Source organism: Notothenia coriiceps, unplaced genomic scaffold, assembly GCF_000735185.1.
Source record: "Notothenia coriiceps isolate Sejong01 unplaced genomic scaffold, NC01 NC01_scaffold00031501, whole genome shotgun sequence".
Classification (NCBI taxonomy): Eukaryota; Metazoa; Chordata; class Actinopteri; order Perciformes; family Nototheniidae; genus Notothenia; species Notothenia coriiceps.
Window position 1 is genome coordinate 51,460 of NW_011364202.1, and position 8,821 is coordinate 60,280.

General features: G+C 43.9%; 1 long non-coding RNA gene across 1 annotated transcript in view; it reads right to left on the reverse strand.

Annotated features, from left to right (window-relative positions):
• Window positions 1–8,649: 8,649 nt before the first annotated feature.
• The window catches only part of LOC104960075 (uncharacterized), a 3,321-nt gene continuing 3,149 nt past the window's right edge, over window positions 8,650–8,821 (reverse strand). Inside the window, exon 3 of the long non-coding RNA XR_799950.1 lies at window positions 8,650–8,688. This is a non-coding gene — a long non-coding RNA (uncharacterized lncRNA). The remainder of the gene's footprint in view (window positions 8,689–8,821) is intronic.

Below are 8,821 nucleotides of genomic sequence, written 5' to 3' on the forward strand. Positions count from 1 at the left end.
ACTTTGACCTCGACCTCAGATCATTTCCTATTGCTCCTGGAGTTAAAACTCCAACCGAGGCCTAGTTTGCCACATTTCCAGGAGCGAGGCTGACTGATTGAGAGGCAGACGGACACTTGATCCCCTCAAATTTCCCTTTTGTGCACAAGTCTTGTCACAGTCCAAGATACTGATGAGGGCTTTTAGGTGGGTATTTTTTTCCCTCGCTATAGCTGTGTGAGATACACACCTGTGCGCGTGTGTATGCATATCTGTGTGTGTTTGCCATTTTGTGTGTGGTGGGTGTGTGTGTGTGTGTGGGTGTGTGTGTGTGAGCTCTCTGGCAGCTGTGGCATGTGCACAGGTGACAGCTTCTCCTCCTCAGTGGCGTGTCAGTGTTGGTGGGTGGCAGGAGGCCTGACAACATTGTTTTGGTGACAGAACGACTCCGCTGTGAGCTTCACAACATCACTTGCTTTCTTTAGATTTGTCAGTCGCTACCAGGAAGTATAGGAACTACCTACAGACTTTTAGCATATACTGCCGAGGAACTTGCGCCATATGTGCAAGTAGTCTCGTTATACTCTTTTTATTTTACTTGATTGTGTTTTGTTTTAAATAATCCACCACACATGTTCTGCTTTGGGTTTACTTTTGATGAATAAGCACAGCACACTGCTGCCACCTGCTGTTTGAAATATGAACAGCAGCCAGCTTGTTATCCTAAGAGTGAGGTCATTATTTTTAGGAGACCATTTTGCGTGCATTAGTAACACACACAAAAAGTGGAAAGATTATTTTTACAAGGTGCTCATTTTTGGGCGCATAGCTGAAATCTGTTTCTTATTCGGAGGACGTGAGAGAGAGTGAGAAGGATTACAAACGTTCCCAAATGTTTCTTTACATGTTTAAATGTACGTCTTCCTCTCAGCTAATGTCTCTAACATAACAGTGCTATCTGATACCTTTCTTAGTCCACTGTAGACACTTTTTCCTGTGAGTCTCCGAAAGTTGGGTTGATGAGCTGCGATATTCCAAATAAAAAGTCGCTTGTTCTGATGTCACCGTTGCCTCATCCGACCACATTTCCTTTTGAAGCCTGCGCATAACTGGCCTTGAACTTTGTCCATGATGGCGTTTGATATGGGGAAGAATTAATGTGAGGAAGTTTAATCTGATCAGGCTTTGTCTCTTGAGGTAAGCCTTAAAATATTTCTGCAATCGTAGTCATCTCCTGCTTTCATCCAGCTAATTGGATTGTGTATTTTTCCCAAGTTGGGTAAGATAAAATAAATCATTGAATTACAAAAAGTAAATTGAGCCTTTTGAAATTGTAATCATACTGACTCTTTCTTAGATACGCTTTCCTGGAAATCCATATTTACCTTCCATAACTGCTTTGGCCAATTACACTAAACATCACTCACTGCTTTGTAGTTGGACTTTTCTCTGTAGAGCCGATGAGTCTCATAAGGAAACAGCTTACCATCTGGGAAGTATCGCGCTCGTGTGGCATCTCGCCATTCATCCTCGAGGGCTCATCAGCTCACAGGAGGCTCGTAAGAATTATTACTCCTCCCCTACTTGTCTTTATTATCCAATTTCCCTCCTCTCTGCCACTCATTGCCAATCAGCCATCTTGTAAGCCGGCCCTTCACCTTCCACTGTGAAACTTTCCTGCCTTTGTTCACTCTCTCTGCCTTGCTGCCGTCCAGCAAGATGTTTTTACACTCAGTCAGCCGCTGGTCATCTTGTTGCATCATATTTCGACCATCATGTGTTGAGTTTACATTCAGCAAAGAGAGCGAGAGAGATGTTGCTCATTTGTACAATGCTGAAAATGTATTGTATGTTTTTCAAAGACTGTGCGGAAAAGATCTTCCAGACGTCCTTTGAAGTGGAGTCCATGTGTATTTTGATTGATGTATGATTTAGTAAATACTGTAATAATGCTTTTTTAAATTCTAGACTTTTCTACTTCCTTTTTTTCTTATTATCACTATTTTATTTATTTTCTTCTCCTTTGAAGTGGAGTCATGTAGTATTTTGTATAACAATGTCCGTATGTTGTGTGTATTTTGTATCGAGGGTGTTAATACACGCCTCAAGTATATTATTTCTTCTGTGAGATGACAACAGGAAGTCAAAATCATGTCTAACAAAAAAAGCAGTTTATTATATTTTTCCCACCCCTACTAAGAATAAAAAAGATAACATGTCAGATAATAATATATATATTTTCGAGAATACATGGATTAAAACACATATAAATACATTATTTAACAAAAACACTGAAAAGACACAGACGAAAGACTAACAAAGGTTAGGCATCTGGTGAGTACATCCATACAAGACGATAATGATAAGGCACATATGCAACTGTTTTCAATCCTTTTGTGAGCAGTGGTATTTTTGTTTTGAAAGGACAGTTTGGCGCTTCCAGTGTTAAAGTATTACAAGGCTGATACATGTCTCCCTTTTTCTTGTGAGTCTGTTCCCGCTCTATGTGGGAGGCAGAGAAACATTGTCTGTACAAAGTATAAAAAAAAGAGCTGATGGAGGAACAGGAGCAGCCCGACTGTTTTGGATGTAATATGGTCAGTGTTTACATTAGCTCGCTAACACTCACCTGTACTGGAGAGCATGTGTGTGAAGAAGCAGGATATAAAAAGGAACTCACTTGTGGTATAACCGGCAAGAGAGAAAGCCTTTGGCCCACGCATAAGCCCGCCCCCTCTTATTTTATTTTATTTTTCTGCAAGGGACCACCGTGAGAGGTCAGTATTGTCTTTAAATGGCCTTTCCCACTGGGGATTACAGCAGTGAAGAGAGTTCCTGGAGAGAGGCACCTATAGTTCTTCGTCCTCCCCAGAGCTGAAGCTGCTCTGGCGGCTGGCCGGGGGGGGGGGCTGTGCCGAACGGGGACAGGGGGTCGTCCATCAGGATCTCGTCCAGCTGGTGCTCCTCCTTCAGTGTGGAGCTGAAGAAGTCTGTGAAGTGGGACAGTGGGTCGGAGAAGGTGGGGCAGCCGTCTGCGCCCTGGATGTGGTCCTGGGGCCCGGCGGCACTGGGGATGGTGGCAGGAAGACCCCCTAGCCTCTGGAGGTAGTCGCTGTTAGGGTCCTCCTGGTAGATGGGGGGCTGCTGGGGCTGCTGGGCCTGGGGAGACGTCTGCTGCTGCTGCTGCTGCTGCTTCAGGAGGTGAGAGGACAGCTCCACCGTCCCCAACGCTGAAGCCATGTTTAGGAGGCCATGTGCTCGTGCTTGGATCTCAAGTTCCTGGAAAGTAAAGGAAAAAGAACCAGAAGAGATCATTTAAATATGTCTAGTGTTGAGAAAATTCCCCCACCTTATTCCACCCACACTTTGGATATTCTCACACTCCCACACACAACTACTCATCCAATACCCTGTTTGACCTTTGTTTGTTTCCTTTTGACGTCAGTTGTGGTCACCATTTCTCAGACAACTTGGTCATCTTTAATGATGATAACAGATGTTGTGTTCTTCCCATCATTGGCATATGGTTATTTCCCACTGAAAAGTGCTGGTTTATTGTGTTTATTCATTGGTAATTAGCACTGAGCATTAAGGGATGGGGGGAGTGGAAGGACCCTCTCATGTAAACAGCAGCAGGAGGGGTTTGGGGGGGTTGTAACTTTGGAGGTGGAAATTAGGGATGAATGATCAGGTGGATTGTCCGAATAGTCCTGTTTTACCAAACTAAAAAACAAGCCAGGAGGAACCCTGGCTGTCATAATCCATTATTAGCAACCCAGCATATCCTAGCTAATGTCATTGTAGTGCCGGGAACTTTTCCCCCATTTTTAGTGCCTGCTAGAGAGATGGTACCAAAAAAGTACAATTTCTATTGGCTGGGCGAATTGCAAACCACGCCCGTCTGAAATTTTGAAGCCGCCATTGTATTTGCTGGAATTAGCATTATTAGCATTAGCATTAGCCCTGCGCACCAACGGAAGAGAATAACTTATGGTTGTTTGTGGCCTGCCAGCCAAAAGAAGAGAAGAAGTGACGCCAGCGGCTCATTTGGTAATCTTCCCTCAGGAGGCGATGTACTTAGTGCATAAGTGCCGGGGCACTAAGTTACCTTGGTTGGTGATTGGCTAATGGTTACACAAGCCAAAAATCGATATGAATTAACGTGTGAACTAAATGCCGATTTGTAGACCGTTCCATGTTCTCACCTGGATCCTCAGCAGAAGTCTCCTGTTGGCTTGCTCCAGCTTCTTCTGACGGCTCTCCAGCTCCCGAGCGTGCTGCTGCTCCTTCTGCAGCCACTTTATGTACTCCACCGAGGCCTTCAGGATGGTGCCTTTGTTCCAGCGCATGTCTCTGCGGAAAGGAGAAATGTAAAAGATAACCTTTAATTCAGAACCCCCTGATGTCGGCAGAATGGTCTTCGGTAAAATTAATCCTCGAGTAAAAGAGTGCTAAGTAGGAAGACGGAGGAGAAAATGGAGTATTGGACTCGAGGTGCTAGAGTGCAAGTCGTTCTTTTGCAGATATTATTGCTTCCTTTTAAGTAAAGGGGAGCTGTAGAAAATTGTCCTTTCCAAAGGAATGAGAGGTTGGTGTGATCAGCGTTAATAATCTCCTTTATCTCGTGTTAATGGCGCGATGACAACGGTAACCTTCCATTTAAATTTAAAGCAAAGTTCAATTTGTGGAAAGATGGCAGGTGGCAATTCAGCGCCACCTCACCCGTCCATTGTGTTACATTCATGCTTTGCGCGAACTGCCGGACCCGGGAGGAGTTACAGCTCGTGGAGCTTCGACTACAATGGAAGTCAAGTGCACCCTTGAAATATGACTGAAATGTGCTTGAGTACTCATTTGAATTCAATGAACAACGTTTAAAATGTCCTTGTGCTCTGAATTGAATATGCTCTTCCTCGCCAGAAAATGGTCTTGCAGTTATTTCCATGACAAATGCAGCAAAAGAAGGTTGTTGTTTCATATATTGGGATAAACCCCTTAGATGCACCATCTCGTTTTCAAGGGGGTCCCAACAATAGCAACAACTTACAGACATACATAAACAAAAAGCAAAACAGACAGTATGAGCGTCCCAACTCCTTGATCCTGTAGTTGATGTTATATCTTCTCCTTCTTTCGACTGAACAAGCAGAAGAAGAAAAAGTTAATAGAATTGTGTTCTGCTGCGCTAAAGGCTAGCTATAAGTCATTTAAGATGATATACTGTGAGGGAGTTGAAAGGCGCGGCAGACACTTACTCAGATTATGGTTGTTTTTTTTCTGTCTCTCTTTGGCCATCCCTCTTGTGTCGAGTTCTGTCGAGAGAAGGGGAACAAATGTATTAGCAACCCTGAGCAAAACGCCACAAAAGGTCCAGTCAGGAGACACACACAGTTGTTTTGAGGGAGTTCAGGGGCAGGGTCAGCCAGAATGTGGAATTCCCGTTCATTAGCCCACACCCCAGACACTAGTTGGACCTCCTTACACGCACGCACGCACACACCACACACACACACACTGAATAAGCCCAATATATCCCGTCCAGCATGTCTGAAGCTCATTGTGGACGCAAAAATGGGGATCACTTTTTAACTACCGTAATTGGGACACTTTGGCAAATTCCATACACTGGATGAGGGACAAAAATGCCAGTGCATCCATATTTGTATTGACATTCTTCCAAATTACATAATTGGGGACCTGATGTTGGATTTCCCAATTTGTCTCTGTTGATTCAATCAGGACAATTTAAAGTCTGTAACCCCTCTCTGCCCACGCTCACACGTAAAGAGTAAAGTCTTCCTTATCAATTAGGCTGCTTTGCTTGATGCATGACATTAATAAGAAATGTCTTAAAGGGCCCTTTGTTAGTATTTTTATTTTTTTGCACTGTGACAAAAAGTCTACACGTTTCTTTCTGCAGTCTATTAGTGGAACGATTGAAAAGACATTTGTGACACTGGACTGGGTTTTAGAAATAATGAACACTTTGCTTACTTTGCAGCACATTTATAAGAAATATGCCTTTATTTGTTTCCTAAATGTCTTAAACCAACAAGCAAAATGTGTGTTTTTAACTTGATCGTCAATGTGAGCATGTTATTAAATGCTTTGTTCTTAGGTAAAGCTATGGCATGATTTCATACCTGAGTATTCTTTTTCTACAGTGAGCTTTCTGGGGTTAGATGTGGGACTCATTAGGGGCGTTCATACCTTGTTCACCCCCATAGAGATCCAGCATGCTGCCACTGAGGGACACCTATAGGACAGAGAAGAGGGGGGGAGAGAAAGATAAGTGGTCAGTCACAGGGGAACGCATGTGGAGGCGTGTGGCGCAGTGGATAGAGCGTTGGGATCAGGGGAGCACAGGTTCAAACCCCACTGCAGTCAGCATGTCGTTGTGTCCCTGGGCAAGACACTTCACCCCAAATTGCTCCTGTGGGGATTGCCCACAGTATTGAGTATGTAAGTGTCTAAGTAACATGTCATGTAATTTAAAAGAATTTGCATTTCACCCTCTAACAAAAGCCACAGCACAAATAGTTGTTTTTAGCTGCTGTGTGGCTTTGTTTGTCATTGACATAAAATGACAAGAGAAGGGATCAGAGAAAGGTTGTCAGCCCCCAGGCCTCTGGCTCTGGCCCTCCCAGCAGGGGGTTGTAGTACCCACATGTCTCCCTCAGCAGGACAGATCGCGTGCTCATCTTGTATAACAAAGAGTGAAAAAAGACTAACAAGAACTTAACCTTGCTGGAACCAGGTCAATGAAGGTTGTCCTCCAGCGTTACCCCATCTAAGCCTAACCTCCAACCGAGGCTTACAGCCGTCTGAGGTTTGGTTTGTCCAGACTTCGTGCCTTGATCTGCTAATGCCAGCCTTTCACCCTTTTCAAAACCCCTCCACTTGAAAGTGCTCCTAACACAGCTCTGTGTGCCCATTGGATGAAAAGGCAGCTAGCAACTGCTCGAACAGAGGCAAAACTGTTTTCCTACGGGTCCCTTCTCGTCTGGGAAAGCGTGCATCGGTTCTGCGATAATGGCGTCTTTTCACGGACTGGGGAGATGTCAAGATATAGCGTGCTGACACACATGTGTGTCTAATTCGCATTTGTGTATTTATGGGAACAGGCTACAGAAGCCACCATGCATTCCACGATGCGCACAGCCAATAGTATCCAAGACTTGTGTGTCAAATCTGACTGCCAGACTGGTGAACGTGATAAGGCTGCATGGCGAGTCGCAGATGGGAAGCAGAAGAAACGAAACGGAAGGAACCGCAGACATGTCAGATATCGGCAGTTGGTTTAGTTTGCGTCTTTCTCATTATCTCACTAAGATTGGAGGAGAAGAGTAGGAGGAGGAGGGGACACAAGTGCTTATCAAAGTGAGAGATTGCAACAATTCTACTCCTTTTGCAATCACTTCAGTCCCTCTCCCGTCTCTGTTCCTGGATGTGTTGACACGGCGAAACGACCTGATGCATCCTACTGTATGACTAATTAGGATGAATTGATCCATTTAAGCATGGTATCATTTCTGAACAAGCCCATAGGGAGTGTATGCATTAGCCCAATCCAATGGCTCAGTAACTCTCTCCGACTAAATCTCTCACCCCTCCCCAGCATTATCTTTTCCTCCCCCTCTCATTCCTACTCTGTCACAGTATCTGTTGTGTTTGGCTGCGTGTCACTTCATCAGGGTGTATGAGTCTTTTGTGCAGCAATCTGTCTTCCTCTGTATTTAAGGAGTCAGGCCAGATTCCCAGGGTTCCCATCCCACAAACTCTCCCTGTATTTGGCTCAGGTGTTGCTATGTTCCCCGGCCAAATGGACCCCTTGTCCCACGTTTTTTCCCTAGAGTTTTAGAATTCCTTCCTGGCCATGAATGCCACTGATAGGGCTTGCAGTGAGAGAGTCACTATACATTTAAAGTCTTCTTTTGTCCCTACTTTTTTACCCTATGTGCAAAAATATCCTCTTTTTTAACTTAATCTGCATTGTTGGTCTTCTTGAGTAATGTGAGAAATGTCGCTAAGCCCCAATGAACTTTGACTCATCTCCAGACTTAATCCGACCCCAAACTAAGACAGGTCCCCTTTTTCCCAAGCAAGTCAAGCCTGCGCCCAAAAGATTGGACTGAGGAAACTTCACTTTCATGTCCCCAATTCAACTTAAAAACACAGAAGTTATTCGCTGAGCGTAACTGCAATAACGTGCGCTAAGAAGGCACACAAAACTAAAGGATTGTAAATGTAAATTTAAAAGTGTTACTAGTAAGGTTAGACTCCATGCAATCCAAGCCTCCGTCATTGAAACCGGATTCAAGACTGATTAGGTCATCAATAACTTCATCCATGGAAACTAAAAGAAAACAGTCATTTTCATGGACAGGCTTGTGATGTTTGTATCCAAGGAGGAGGAACTGTCGAGACTAATCCAATAACCGACAAGTTCCCCACCGACTAGTCTTTGTTAATTAGCAGTTTTGGTGGGAAAATCCTGTCTGTTATCAAAGTAGTGTATTTATTTATATATTTATTTGACAGGGACAGTGCACATTGATTGACATTACTGTAAATGCGCCAGAGTTAGCCAACTGTCTGTAGTCCCTGGACAGATGTTAAAAGTCATCCTAAAAACAAAAATACTTCAAATAACAGGTAAATAAATCAGTAAAACAACATTCAACAGAGATGCTTATATTATGATAAAAGCTAGTGGTGCACGATATTGCGCTTGTTTTTCACTCGGCTCCTCCCGTTTTGCCAGTACTGTGGTTTAGTGGTTTAGGAAGAGGGGAGTTTTTCACAAACATGTATACACAACAGACTTGGCATGTCTCAAATA